Here is a 15,267-nt window from a genome sequence, read left to right as displayed (position 1 = left end):
GGCCCTTACTTTTGTCCTGCAATTCTGAGATGGCAACATCACAGTCAGTCCAGAAAACTCTATTTTTCCAGCTTACTTCCTTTCCGGCCACTCTTTGTGGCCAAGGAAGTACCTGTGTGTCCCTTTCCTAAGAAGGTCCCTCTGTCTTGCAGGCACGTGGTCTCCGGCTGCCGCTCCGGCTGCACGGGTGGGGCACTTAGCAACGGGCTCCTATTTTAGTCAGAGCCGGCACAGAGGCAAATGAGTCGTTTCCAAGCTCCCCCCCTCCCCGCATTTGTCACTTGCCTCCCTGCGCCTGCTCAGCCCACACCCCCACTTGCCCAAAGTCATTCAGAGTCACATGCGCTTTCTTTTATTTTCACTTCCATCAGTCCCCAGAGTTCAGGGTTTTGGAAGTGCTGGAGGTGTAGCGCGCTTTCCAGAAAATGCTGGAAGTTGAAAATACTCATCATTCATTAATTTGCTGTTTAACAGTGCGGTACCTGCACCAGAATGCTCAGCGCGGCGTGTGGTGCAGGGAGGGCGAAGCAGGACACAGCGTCTGCCCCAGTGCTCGGGGCATGGGCCCTTGAGCCGCGGGCCTCTCACCTCCTGTCCTGAACCGCGCGCCTGCGGAGAGCCCGGTTTACCCGGGGAGCCCCAGGTGCAGCGTGAGGCTGGGTGAGCCCGCGCAGGCCGGTTCACACCTCTGAAAACTGCTCCTGGTTTATTTTCTGGAATTATCTTCAGTTTGGATTTACAAGCTCCAGAGAACTTAACTTCTTCATTGTGTAAGACCCCAGACGGCAGGGTTGGGCTTCCTTCCCTCCCTCATCCTGTCTTGACTCTGAATGAAAATGCTTCAAAATGCCTGTTTTATGTTGGAACTTAAGAGGGTTTAAAACTATTTGGTGGGAAGGGCCGAATTTAAATGATAGCGTTACGTTCAGTTAATTTACTAGGACACATTAGGCACAGGTATGAGGTTGAGGAGGTGGCGATACTTGACCACCTTTGACCTAGAAAAACAGCAACTTGATCAGTCTGACCCCTGTGACTGCGCGGTCCCTGTGGACTTCCTCTCTCCAGTTCGCGTGGAGTTCTGTTTCCCATGACCCTGCTCCCCTCACCAGGACACGGGGAAAGCACGAGCTGGGACTAGCTGGTGATGTCTGTCCGGGATGGACCAGCTCCTGTCTCTTTCCTGGGCCCCTGATGGGGTCCTGGTTTCTTCGCTGGTCCACGTCTCAGGCTGCGCCCTCTTCCCCCACCACCCAGTCACGCCCTTGTTTCACGGCTGATGTACTGACCGGGAAGAGCCCCCAGGCAGCCAACCTGGCTAACGCTGGCCCCACCTCCTACCAGCCGAGGGGTGGTGGGCCAGTCCTAATGTCCCTATGGCTCCGTGTCCTCCCAGATTAAAGGGTTGTCGAGTGCTTCCTGCCTCCGGGACGGCTGCGGGAGCAGAAAGCGAGCTTAACGTGAGTGTGTCTTCGGTGCCCGCCACCTGGTAGGGACCCGGCCCACGTAGGCTGAGGGCATTTTTACTGTCAGTGTGGCCAGTACTTAAAAGTGAAAGCAGGCAGGTTTTACTACCCTCGAGCGGAGGAGAAGAGAGCTTCCATCACGACCGCCTACTGTGTGTCCGCCTCCTGCCAGGTGTTTCCAGGCTCGTGAGTTCATCTGGATGCTCTACTGAAGATACCGGGGCTCAGAGAGGTCGACCGTAAATGCCAGGAGTGCTAAAGCAGCCGAGCCGTGTGTCACTCTCCCTGGGGCCGGGCGCCGACCTAAACTCATTCCTCCCACAATCCTGAGTGGCCACCGCCATTTCCCCGACTCATCAGGCTTGGAAAGTGGAGCACAGAGAGATGACAGGGGTTGTCCAAGGTCACCCCAAAGCTAGACGGAGGTCCGCACCCAGAGTGGCCTGACTCCAAGCCAGCGCCGTGGCTCACTTGCCCACAGCCACACGCTCTCCTCTCAGGCGGCGCTCGCTCCGCTCGGCAGCCCTCACGTCTGGGACACGTCAGTGGTGAGCACTTTCTCCTTTGATGGCGCACCTGGCGAGGTCCCCGTAGAAGCGTCCTGACACCTCTGGGCTTGGGGCGGCCACTGGGGCTGTGGCCACGGCTCCCCTCCGCTTTTGCCGAGGAAACGGTGATTGGAGGCTGTGCTGGCCCTGACAGCCGCGCCCTCCTACCCACGACGCGGAACTTCTCCCTGGGTGTGTTCCCTCCCTGTGGACTGTCAGGGTTTAAACACTCAGACGTCTCCCTGTCCTGGGTGCTTGCTTTACATGAACGCCTGCCGGGATGGCTGAAGAAAAGGCTCCCTGTAGAAGCGGTGCCAGCCTAGAGTCATTCAATTGCAAAGGTGTGCAAGGTATTGCAGAGGTCAGGCAAATCAAGTCATGCCAACAACAAAGGCTGCCTCTGTGGCCTCCGATCTCAGGGCAGGCACAGAGACGTGGGCTGGAAGGCTGCTCCTCTCCTGCCTGTGTGTTGCGGGCTGGAAATCTGCACAGTGTCCATTTCCTGGAGGTGGACAGAGCCGCTGGCCCCGCCCCTTGGAGCATGCGCAGCCGTGAGTGCAACGGTCCTCCCTGGTCTCTGTGTCCGTGGGGGTGACCATGTCCCACACTGTCTGCGGGGGCACCCAGAGCCTGGCACGCAGGACGCCCTTGGCACGTATGTCATATTTGTGTTGGGACCTGCACTGACTCCCTCCACCCCTGCTGCTCCTTGAGGACCCGCTGGGGTGGCTCAAGTTCAGGGGTCACCCCTCCACTGCCCAGAGCCGCCCAGCCCCCTTCAATCTGTCCTCCGTCCTTAGAAGTCAGAACGTTCTCAGCTCAGGCTCCACTCAGCCTCCTGCACCCGAGACCCGCAGGTTCTTTTGTCTTAATTATGGTAAAAAACACATAACAAACTTAACCATCTTAACCGTTTTTAAGCATACACTGCAGTGCGTGAACTACGTTCACACTGTTGTGCCGCCGTGGCCAGGACTTTCCCCAGCCTCCCAAACTGAAGCTCTGCCTCTGTTAGACCCCAGCCCCTGTGGCCACCGACTACGCTCTGTCTCTGTGGACTTGACGACGCCAGGTCCCTCATCTGAGTGGAGTCACACAGGGCCAGTCCTTCTGTGACTGGCTTCTTTCACTCAACATGTTGCCTTCAAGGTCCATTGTGGTGTAGACGGGTCAGAAGTCCTTCCTTCTTAAGGCTGAATAACACCCCTCGTATGGATGGACCACACTGTTTATCCACCCTGTGTTGGGGGACACTTGGGGTGTCCCCACTTTGGGCTGGTGTGGATGATGTCACCATGAGCCTGGGTGCATAAGTGTCTGTTTGAGTCCCTGCCTGTGGGCTCTCGAAGCCCCTGCCCCACCCCTCTCTCCTCCAGGCTTTCTCAGGTGCTGTCCCACATGGGCGCTGCTCCACCCCCAGGCTAACTGCCACTTGCCCTTTCAAGGCTCTGTCTACAGGGACCTCCTGGACAGCCCAGTGGGTGCACCCTCCTCTGGGTTACTGTCACACCCTTTCACCCCCGCCCCCGTCCCACCACCCGACCCTTCTTGCCTGCTTAGTCCCGCAGCTCAACTGCAAGTCACTGGAAGACTTGATTAGGTGTGAACCTTTTGTGACCCCAACAGACAGACACGCATGGACTGGATTAACGAGGAGAGAACCACATGTGGACCACTCAGTGATGGCTGATCTTCCAGTTCACTTTGAACTTCACTTTCACCCCATCCCTCCTCAGTGTCTGCCCCTCTTTCGTCTTCCGCCCCAACACCCACTGCACCTTCGTTCACGAGGCGCTGTTGGGGCGCTCCGTCTCCCCGACCTCGCACCCGCACCCTGCAGACGCTGAAAGCATCACTCGGTGTCCCACGGTTGGGTGGGCGAGCCGAGGGTGCGGGGCATATAGAATGTGAACCCCATTCACGTGGGGAGACATTATGGCAAAATAAATAACGGAAAGCACTTTCCATTGACTTCTCAGGTCATCTGACCTGACCCCGCGTCCCGGTGGCCAGCCCTTTGGCTGACTGCTGATGCTGCGCTGAGATTAGTTTCGCAGTTTCGCGCTGATATCCTTGTTTGTCAATTTCTCAGTTTTATGTTCTCGAGTTTGACCCACAACAAAAGCCAGTCCACCAGGGCGACAGCACCTATTTGTCACTGGCCAAGCCGCATACCGGGAGGGGAGTGGTCACAGATCAGCGTCTTCTGAGACAACAGCCCCCATCCGGCAGTCCTGCCCAGAAGCAGTGTCCGTGGCACCAGAGTTGGAAGGATTTGCCCAAGGTCACGGGAAGCCCTACTCTGGTGGTTAACAACCGTCACGCCCGTTGCCACCTCCGTCCTCCCACCGCCAACTCTCTGGCCCTATTTTTATACCGATTTTTAAAGCAAGCGGAGTGAAGCTGCCTCTCCCGCAGTGCGTCTGTGGGTGCTGCCGAGGTTACGTGTTAAATGGCCTCCCCCAGAGCAGGTTTGCGATGAACCTCTCAGCAACCAGCAAGTCTGTGTGTTTGTCCTGGGTAGTTATTTGTTTCGCAGAGATTAAGGAACTCTGAACTTTCAGCGTGTGCTTTTTATTGTATCGAGCTGTGTTTAAAGGAGAGCTACTGCTTTTCCACTGACGGGGGCCTCCAGCTCCCAGCACTTTGAAGACGTGGAAAATGCTCGGTTATCACCCAACGTGAGGGGATCGATGGTAGTTTAGTGGCGCCTGGTAATTGGAGGGGCTGTTAGACACAAGAGCTTCTGCCTTCTTGAGTGACTCTCATCAGTCTGTGGTCCGTCATCATCTGATAATCAGACTGAAAATATGGTGGGGAATTTTCCTTTTTTTAAATCAAGCTGGTGAAAAACATTTGAAATAATGATGGAAAAAAAAACCTCCCCTCATTGTTCAACTCAGCAGGGAGGAAAATCCAGGAGCGGGTGGCTTTCTGCTAGACAGATGGAAACCAGTAGGTGTGTGCCCCATCCAGAGGTGCAGTAGGCATCTGAGAAATTCGGGGGTCAGAGCCTGGAGTGGCCCCCGGTCTCCGCCTTCCTGCCCCGTTCCCTCCTCTGCAACCCCGGGCAGGCGTCACGGCATGAGGAGCTGCAGTCAGAGGCCTGGCAGGCATCACTCCGGTGTTCTGACCGTGCCCTGGGGTTCCCATGAACCCTCTGCCTGGGTCTAGGAAGGCCTTCAAGAGGGGAGTTCTATGACCTCGCCAGGAGGCATTCCAGTTCCACCCAAAAGCACGCCCCAGCCTACTCTGCGGTTGATAGAAGTCTCTGCAAACTTCCAAGGTCTGCTTTTGGTTAATCCTCCACCCAGTCAAGAGCTCCTCAAGCCCTGCCTGCCCTCGGGAGACTGCTTCGTGGGGAGGTCGCAGCTGTGACCTGCCACCGTCTGGGGCCCTCATACCTGGCCACGCACACCTTTCACTCTAGAAAAGTAAGGAGGAAGCAGTAAACGGTGCAGGGCTGCTCTCCAGGCCTCCGGAACCGAAGCCACGTCTGTGCTCTCGAGACCTGGGGTCCTGTGGGGGCTCTAGGGGCCTGTCCGTCCTGGTCGATGGACCTTGTCCGGTTCCCACCTGCCCGGCCATGTGACTCGCTGCATCTCCCGGGATACCAGGCCGAGGGTGCTGGACCCAGATGGCTTTGGCCAATGGGAGGTCTACAGCTTGATGTGTATGGATGACTTAAACGTGCTTGTGTGGACGGCCTTGACCGCGGCAGCCCTCACCCCCTCCGCCTGGAGGAGAGCACGCCTGGGCGGCTGCCTGGCCAACATCTCCTGCGCTTCCCGAAACTGCCCGCCGGCAAGATGGTGGGGGTCTGTGCTGCCCCTAGGGAGGACCCCACCCCTGCCCCATCATACAGGTTGTCCCCACCTGGACCTGGGGAAGGTCGGCCACTTCTGCAGGTGGTCACAGGACCACCATCTGGCTGGAATGAGACAATGGCGTGTGCTCGCGCGCACTTCGGCAGGGCTGACCTCTGTGCTTGCACGGGCTCCTCTCCCGAGTCCTGCCCCTCAGCCTCGCCTCATGTGCCCTCGTCTCAGCCTGACCTGGTGGGAGGAGTGGGCCGGTCCCTCCATGCACCCTGTCCCCAGGCGTGTGTGTGCAAACTCACCCAGAGCCCACACTCACCATGTACATACACACTCACTCATGTGCGCACATACTCACCCAGAGCACACACCCACGTGCACACGACTCACTCATATGCATACCACTCACCATGTATACACACTCATGTACACACACACTCACCATGTGCACCCACACTCAGCTATGTCAACAGGGGAGGGGGTGCAAGTACGGGACCCCCTTGATGATACTCATGGCAGAGCCTAACTCTCCTGTGACCCTCGCTGCTCACCCACCTCTGACTCAGGCTCCCCTGGACACCCACATGTGGCCTCGTGCCCTCTCAGCATGGCCAGACGGCTGATGTACCTGAACCATGGTCACCAGGCCCCGTGGGCCACGGGCACCACTCTGTCCCCTTCTGTGGAATCATCTCAGACTTTGGCCTCCAGCCATGAGCGGGCACATTTCCAGCACCAGTTTGTGACAGTTTGTTACAGCAGCCCCAAGAAGCTAACACAGGGGCTCTCCTTCCATTTCTCAGACCTCCCTTTCCCCTCTTACCCCTTCCCCCCGACCTCCGATCTTCCAGCCCATCCCAGCCCCAACCCACCACTGGGCGTGACCAGGCCATCACTTTGTGCCTTTACTGTGCCCAGTTCCTCCCCTTCAGCTCACGTCACAGCTGTGATTCTGCATTTGTCCGTGTGAATATGGTTATTTTCTGGTCCTCCCACTGGATAGGAATCTCCATGAAGACATGGGTTCTGCCTACCTGGTTGGTTTATATTCCAGCACCGAGCACAGAGCCTGCCACTAGGGAGCTACCCAGTAAATGTTGGATGGATGGGTGGCTGAGTGGATGGATGGATAGAGGGGTGGATGGATGGATGATGAGTGGGTGCGTAGATGGATGGATGGATGTTAAGGGTGGATGGGCAGATGACATGGGGGTGGTGACATGGGTGGATGGATGGACAGATGGACAGATAGATGATGGATGGATGATGAGTGGGTGGGTAGATGGATGGATGGATGTTAAGGGTGGATGGGCAGATGACATGGGGGTGGTGACATGGGTGGATGGATGGACAGATGGACAGATAGATGATGGATGGATGATGAGTGGGTGGGTAGATGGATGGATGGATGGATGTTAAGGGTGGATGTGCAGATGACATGGGGGTGGTGACATGGGTGGATGGATGGACAGATGGACAGATAGATGATGGATGGATGATGAGTGGGTGGGTAGATGGATGGATGGATGGATGTTAAGGATGGATGGGCAGATGACATGGGGGTGGTGAGTGGATGGATGGGTGGGTGGATTGATGAATGAATGGGTAGATGGATGGCTGAAAATGAATGAAAAACAGACAGTATTCTATGACAGTCTTCTGAGTGTATCACTAAACGTAGTCCTCTCTTCCTCCGTGCTGTGCAAGCGTACCAGGTTCTCATAGGCTTTCTTGGAAACCTTGAACAAGATTCTATCCAATGTTTGCAGACAGTTCCTTGAAGAACCCTGTAAACTTTGTACTCTCTGTATTTTACAAATGAGGACACCTAGACTGAGCAGGACCTGCCCACAGTCATGTCGGGGCTTCTGTCTACACCCATCACACACACAGCCACACCTGCTCCCCAGCGCCCGCCGTGGGGATGTGTCAGTGCTGAGACAGAAGTTGTGGGCTGGTCTGGGCAGTGTCTGGAGTCCTGAGTGCCTGTGTGCTGCCTGGTGCTGAGGGCCTGTGGGAGGGCTTGGCTGTCTCACTGGGATGTCCTCCCGGCCTCTCTGCAGCAGGTCCACAGAGAATGAGCTTAGAGAGACCGCCTCCCTGACTATCCTAGAATCCTCCCCGGGGTCTAGCTGAGAAGCTATGTGCCTGACTTCATCCGTCGGTAGCTAGTAATAAACAGTGACTTTATTTCTGGGGCCTGTCATGACCCACTTACGGTTTGCAAAACGCTTTGGGAACTGATCTTGATCCCCAGACCCCTGTACGTACTTCTGCATCCTCTGGTGGCATTTTCCCAGGAGTGAGCAGAAATTTATGACAGTGTCTGCATAAAACAGAGCTTCTAGAGGACGGGAGCCAAATTAAGCAGCCACAGTGTACACGCACGGTCTTGGCAGTGGGGTTATGGACAGAAACCAACCGAAACTGATGTAATTGTGGGTTCACGGGCAGGGCTGCCACCTTCCTCCCAGAGAGTGTCCTGGCTGCACGGCCCCGAGGAAGGCAGGCATTTCCTGGGCCCCGAGATAATAATACACCTCCTCTTTGTTTGAAATGAACAAGGCACAAGAAGTGAGATTAATGATATGTCCAGTCCCAGGGTAATCACTAAAATTAGCAGAAGCAAGTTGCGTAATGCAAGTGGTAGAAGCCTTTCTGCTGGTGCTTCTGAGCTGAACTGAATGGTCGGGTAATGAATAATGCTAGGCCTGTTAATGAGAACAAGGATGCTTAAATGGGGAGGCTGCAAGCTTCTCTGCTGATTATTATCCACCGCTTATGGATGAATGGTGTTTGGGGTGAAATCTAAGAAACTGCTCTCTGCCTCCCTGTTTCTCCATCTCCCTCCTCTCTCTGCTTCTTCACTGGTCATTTTATTAAGAGTGGTCGGGGTCAGGGAGGCTTAAAAAGACACCCTCAACAGAAAATGAGAATTGGCAATGTCCCCTGGAAGAACGCCTCTGTGGCCATGCCTGGAAGGGGCGGTGACCTTGGCCTTCTCCCCCGCGGCCGTGGACACCTGGCCCAGGCACAGAATCCACCCGGCAGGCCTGCGCTGGCTGGGCAGTGCAGTCCCCTGGGCTTGGCGCCCCGGTCGGCTGCATGTTGGATCATCAGCATCAGTTCCTTGTTGCAGCGGCCAAGCAGGTCGGCCAGCGAACGAGAGAGCCCCAGGCGCGGCAAGGCAGTCGTTGCCGAACAGGTACAATTTTGCAGGAATTTAACCACCACAAAAATAACAAACTGAACTCCTAACCAAGAACCCAGTTTTCCTGTAGCCTTGGCGAACACTCCTGACTCATCAGCCTCCTGGTGCTTCATAACACAGCCCAGGGTCGCCTTCAGGGGAGATGACTGTCGTCCCAAAGCAGCGTCTGAGACCACACTGGCAGGGCAGGTGCCTTCCCTGGGGTTTCACGGAAGGTTCCCCGTCCCCCCTTGTTGTCCTTCCCCCTGAACAGCCATGCCAGAGTCGCACCTGTGGAGTGGCCTCGTCCACCTTTCCTCCCCGTATCCCTGCTCTCCCGCCACAGGTGACGTAAGCAGGGCAGGTGGTGGGGGCCCAGTGTCCGCAGTCCGTGGCCTACCTGTCCTCTCACAGCTGTGACCCTGGTGCCCGCTGTCCTCCTGGCCTGTGTCTAGGGCCAGTGTGACCAGAGGTGCAAAGCTGAGGATGCACTTTGAAGTTTGCTTTATGGGACGGGAGATTTTCAAAAACTAAATTTTATTTTTGGTAATTATCTTCCAAATCTAAAGTCAATCGACAGGTTTAAATTTTCCTTTGAATGCTCTCCAGTCTTAATAACCTCCCTGACTGGGGCCGTGCCTTCTCTCTCCTGCTTCATTTATTCCAGCGTAGTTGTTCTTCACACGGAACGGTTCAAACTTCAGATGCGTCCCCCCGTCCTTGGCACCTTCTAATTACAACCAGCTGCACATTTCTTCCTAGCGGTGCACAAGATTTCTGTGCATCTTATAACTGATGGAATCCTGCCTTTAATTTAAAATGTTGTTGCGTGTGTCCTGTCCCTGGAAACGAAGCTGGTGCCTGCTGCCCTGCCCTGCCCTGCCCTGGGGCGTTGGCGTCACCTTCCCCGGCGGCCCGGCCGGGGACAGAGCAGCAGCGCAGAGCGGCAGCGCTGTGACCGCTGACGCCTACCGTCAGGACAGGTAAAGCACCGCCCTTCCTGATATGGCAGGATTCAGTATTCTGCAGTGTGTGTGTGTTGTTTTGGGGTCGCTGGTGAGTGAGTAGGGTGCTTTACAGATTCCAAATCCTTTTTGGAAGATGAACAGGTTTCTTTTTTTATTTTATACTCGGTTTGCTACTTTGAACGGAGCCCGGCAGTCTCTGGCTTTGCTGTACTAGACGCCCACCGCCTTCCTTCCTTCATCTCTTTCCTTCCCTCCCTCCTCTCTCCTCCCGGCTCCTCGCCTGCACTGACTGCGCTGAGGCTTCTCCAGCTCCTTGCCCATGGCAGCTCTCTCCTGCCCCTGTTTGGCCAAAATGAAACATTCCTTTTCCTGAGGTTTAATTTGGAAATCTGTTGGAGCCTGCGCTGCTTCTGCTCGAAGCCAGCACTGCCTCCACTGATGGCCTGTTGTCTGAGGCGGTCTGGCCGGCGTCCTGACCTCTCGTCTCAGCCAATTGCCACACAAGGTTCCTGTGCTCCTGGGGCACAGGGCTCTTCCTTACAGAAGTAACTTCAGTCCCAGTTCTTCTGGGAGGTCCCTGGGAGGCCATCGTTGCCAGTATTTCTCTCAGGGAAAAATGACCACGACCCAGACCACCGGAAGGCCCCCACTCCCCGCTTTGTCCTGTCGCTAAATCGCCTTCCTTACCGGGGAGAAGTGGAGGCAGGAGGAGCTAAAGCAGGAGGGTCAGCCAGACCACTGAAAGGCTTCCCGTGAGTTTGCAGCCAAGACAGCGCTCCTGATTGAGCTGCGGATGGACCACACGCCCTCTTGAGGCCCGTTTTGGCCCTGTGGACGTCAGGATGGCACAGACCACCCTCACCCAGGGACTGGCATCGTTGCTTTTGGTCTGTCTTCAGGTTGCCTGGCTTCTCTCACAAGAGAAAAGGCACCCCCCCCCCGCCCCCGACATCGTTGAGGAAGGCACTCCATTGAAGGAGGGGCAGGGCTCCTGGGACTGCGGTGTGGGTGTGGGAGGGTGGGGCGGGGGTTGGCAGGAGTCCCTCGGGTCCTTTGGTTTTCTGAAGCCATAGGTGAGTTTCCCCAGAGGGACGGCTGACAGGCGGGCGCGCTGGTGTGGTCACCCCGCAGGCCCCCAGGGGTGCCGGCTGGCAGGGATGCTCGCACAGGCCTGCAGGGGAAGTCGGAAATCTTCCGGATTCCCGCTCAGAACCACCCCCAGCGATTACAGGTCAGCCTGAAGTTGGGGCCTGCTTTCACCCGCCGGGTCGGAGGCAGTAGGGTCGGCCGCTGTGCAGCCCCATTTCACTGGGCAGCTTTCGGGTGTGAGCCCGCGGGGAGAGCCGCTGGCCTTGCCTCTCGCGTGCCTTCCAGTGGAAATTGCCTGTGCTTGATCCCGACGGGGAAAACCACTTTTAGGGACGCTGGGGCCACCCTGCCTCTGGGCTTAATTTCATGCAGGTGGAATATTAGAGCTTGGGATTCACCGGCGGGAGGGATGCTGTATTTTGAGACAGGAGGAAAAGTGTTCAGTTAGACAACAAGGAGACCTGGAAGAATTCCGGCTCCTTGCAGGGCCCTCTGCTTTTCACCCCAGGAGCAAGAGGCTCCCTTTCTCGTCAGAATATTCAAAATCAGAAAGCAGCAGAGTGTTGCACTTCTGAACACCACTTCCCTTGCCGGCGTTTTCCCCTCCAGAAACGGGTTAAGGATTTCTACTGTTAGCGTTTTGTTATAGGTTTAATTTCTACTGTGTCACTCAAAAAACTACTAAATATATATATTAAAAAATCTAAAGGTAGAATACATTCATTCTTAGGCAATGTTTTGTATGGCACAATTTTTTTTGGAACTGGATACTGCTGTTTTTGCTGAAAAATGCACTGTAACAGTTTTAAATAGAGCTGGCGCTAGACTTAGTAAAATATCGTACAGCGTGAACATGACAGGAATCTGTTTTCATTTATGTGTTTTAGTGCTGGAGTTTCTCCTCCCCTGCTGGGCTCACCGACTCCTGGGTCTATTGCTGGCCACGTTAGGAGCTCCAGGGCTGGAACTGGGGGCGGAGGGAGTTTCCACTCTGAGTTCAGCTGCATTTCTAGCTTTTGCAAATAGATGGCACTTGTGACTCACCCAAGAACAGCCCATGAGCGCTCAGCACAGGAAACACAATGGTCTCTGTGTAAGTCAGAAATGGCATTTGTTACTATTCACATGGAGGTTGGAGAAGTTAAAATTCAGCCTCTCCGAAGACAGCAGTATTGCATCTCTCTAAACTGCTAAAACCTTTAACACACAACTGCCCCAGGTATGGAAATAAGCGCATTTTATGATCTGTTTCTATGATTTTTATTATGCATTGGTGTGTGGCGATCTTTGATCAGGAAAAGCCAAGAAAAGCGGTGTAATGAAAGTTTGATTGGAAGCAGCATTGTGTGGGGGCGGAGGATGTTTTTCGTGACTGATTTGTTGCTAGAAGCCCTTGTGAATATCTGGGTTCCCCCTTTCGCTCCCATCTGCACACACGTGTGTGCAGGCGCGCGCACACGCATACACAGGAGGCTTACAGCCCCTCACGCACACAGAGGGGAAAAAAACCCGGCTGTTGTCTTGCAAGTGTTACTTATCATATTAATTAAAATCTGGTGACATGATAACACCGCCAGCTGTGTGGGAAAGCGAGGGAAATTAACAAACGTTTGATTTGTTGTCTTGCTAATGTGACACTTATTATACAGGTCAGAGTAAAACAATACCTCAGCCAAAATATGCTAATGTGTGGGGAACTGTTGCAGTTGTAAAAACATTGGTGTTTATTATAATGAGGCAAAACAGCACGTTACCTTTAAGAGAACGGAGTGATCTTTGAATCTATGGGCATAACTACATTTTAAAAAATTAAGTTGTTGGAAATGAAAAAATGCATTAAAAACTTTCCCTATGTAAGTTTTGAAGAAACAATATGAGAACTTGTTTAAAGTGATTTTGGTTCAAATAAAACACGTTTTAGTGCTTAGTGTTTAAAGTGGCTTTACTAGGATGAGAACTAGTGAGTCCCACAGAACACGGGCGAACAGCCACTGTCATTATCATGAGTCAAACGTATAAAGACGGGGGTGGCTTAACATCAGGTGTAAATTCACTTGTTCATCTTGGAGGCTATACACGCTTCTACTAAGAGTAATCGTTGAAATTCTTTTAAAAAATAGGCTAAAACAAAAGCGTGTTAATTTAAAAGGAATCTGTTACTACAAGCCCTCTTCCTCCTTGCCTGGCTCCCCGCTCCCCCTCCTGCAGTTAAGAAACAAAAGCAGGAGGCAAACTGCCCCCCTTTTCCGCTGAGTCAGCAGTGAGGACGCTGGTGTGGGGTGTGTCTGTGTCCGGGGGAGGGCGGGCTGCAGAGCACTTGAGTCCAACATGACTCGTACCATCCACTTCTTGGAGACCTATTCAGCACTGTGCAAGTCCCTCCTTACCAGGGCGCCCGATTTCCACCCTGCCAAGGGTGCTCCACATCAGCGCTCTCATCCCAGCACAGCCTTCTCCTTCCTCCCTGCTGGTGCTTCAACATGGAAGTGTGAAGTCAAACATCTGTCTGACAGTCTTGGGCAGCAGAGTATGTAGGTTTTCCCCTAGAGAACACCAGTCGTTCAGAATTGAGTTTTGAGTGAGCCATTGAGATCAAAGATCAGATGGCGGGCTCAGAGGGGGCTGGGACCCAGTTCCCAGGTGGGAGCACGAGGCTGGGAGCCTGGGAAAGGGGAGACGCCTTCACAGCCACCTGAACAGCCGAGCCACGTGCAGGTTCAGCAGCTCCTGCTTCCCCGGGTCCTGTTCTACAAAGTGTGAATACTCTGTAAACCGGGTATAGAAGCCACGTGGTGTGTGGGTGCGCACATCTGCCTGCTGGATCCACCACTCTGGATCCCCGCCGCGACGAAGGCAGTTTCTAACCCGCGTCACTGTAGGTTCCTCTGGCAGAGGAAAAATTGTTTTGTATCTGTTTATCACAATATCCTGGATAATTTCATTCCAGAAGCAGAGGCTAGATAATTAAGTCAAAATGGTAATTTCCGAGCGCCGAGGGATTTGGTAGTTTGGGCTTCGAGCTGTAACTTGAGAAATGCTGCAATAACAGTTGGCTTTTCAAGCCATGTATGTGAGCTCTATTGAGAGGGACCCTTGTCACTGATCAAATCTATATAAATAAACACGGCTGCTTCTGTGTGAGAGCAATGTGATTAGGTTCAAAATATGATACTGTGTACACACATTCCCAGCCATTAGGAGGTAATTTTCGGCTCTGTTCAAATTGACAGAGCATGGAGAGGTTAGCTCGCCAACAAAACTTCCTTTTCTCTAAATCCAGTAGCTTTAATTAAGCCTGCATGACAGAACTGGCATTTCAAAATACAAAGACATTTAACTCAGACAAAAAAAATAGTTTATTTAGCTTTGAATGGATTTTTTTGTGCTTTGAAGAGCTTTTGTTTTTTCTAAACATTAAATTATTAATGAAAGAGCAAAAGCAATAAATCGGGGACAATAATAACTGTTAGCATCGTGGCTGCCAGATACACACTGGAGGCAGAAGAGAGTTCCAGCGCTCTTAGGGGTTCCCCTCGCGCCCTGGGAGGTACGGGGATTCAGTGAGCAAGCTTTTGTGTAGGCTTCCCACCGCAGGAAGACCTGGAGCAGACCCAGCCTGTGTTCAGTGCCATGAGGGAGGACCAAATCAATAGCAGAGATACCCGGAGTACGAAGTGAATCTATTAAATAAATGTCATCCAAACACCATTATATATATTAAAAAAAACACTTAACATTGATGAAAAATCAAGGTATGTTATTCTATTAGGGTAAGATGATTGGACTGGAAAACACACCATTCAGGCAGCCGTATTAAATAGTTTCCGAGTCTGATCCCTCAGCAGGCCCCTCTCAAGCCGAAGAAAAGAAAATCCTATTTGCAGTGGCCATTAGTGTAAGGTGAGTCCTCATCGCGCCCTGAGACAGGCCGATTTGCCCAGGCTGTTAAAATTCATTACTGTGTAGAGAAGCCAATGGCTGGTTCATACAGTCTGCTTAAAAAATAAATTACAAATCACGCGAAGGCAGGCAGTGAGGCCGTGGAGGGCCGTCTGCTGTCCTCACACGGGTGCTGTCCTCAGAGGCCCAGCCCTGCCCCGCCAGGCAGGAGGCGAGAGTCGCCTTAGAAAGAGGAGCCGGCAGGCTTGGACTGAGTCCCGTGACAGGAACACCGTGGTGGCTGAGCGC

Source organism: Camelus ferus, chromosome 14 (assembly GCF_009834535.1).
Source record: "Camelus ferus isolate YT-003-E chromosome 14, BCGSAC_Cfer_1.0, whole genome shotgun sequence".
NCBI lineage: Eukaryota > Metazoa > Chordata > Mammalia > Artiodactyla > Camelidae > Camelus > Camelus ferus.
This window is presented reverse-complemented; position numbering follows the sequence as displayed.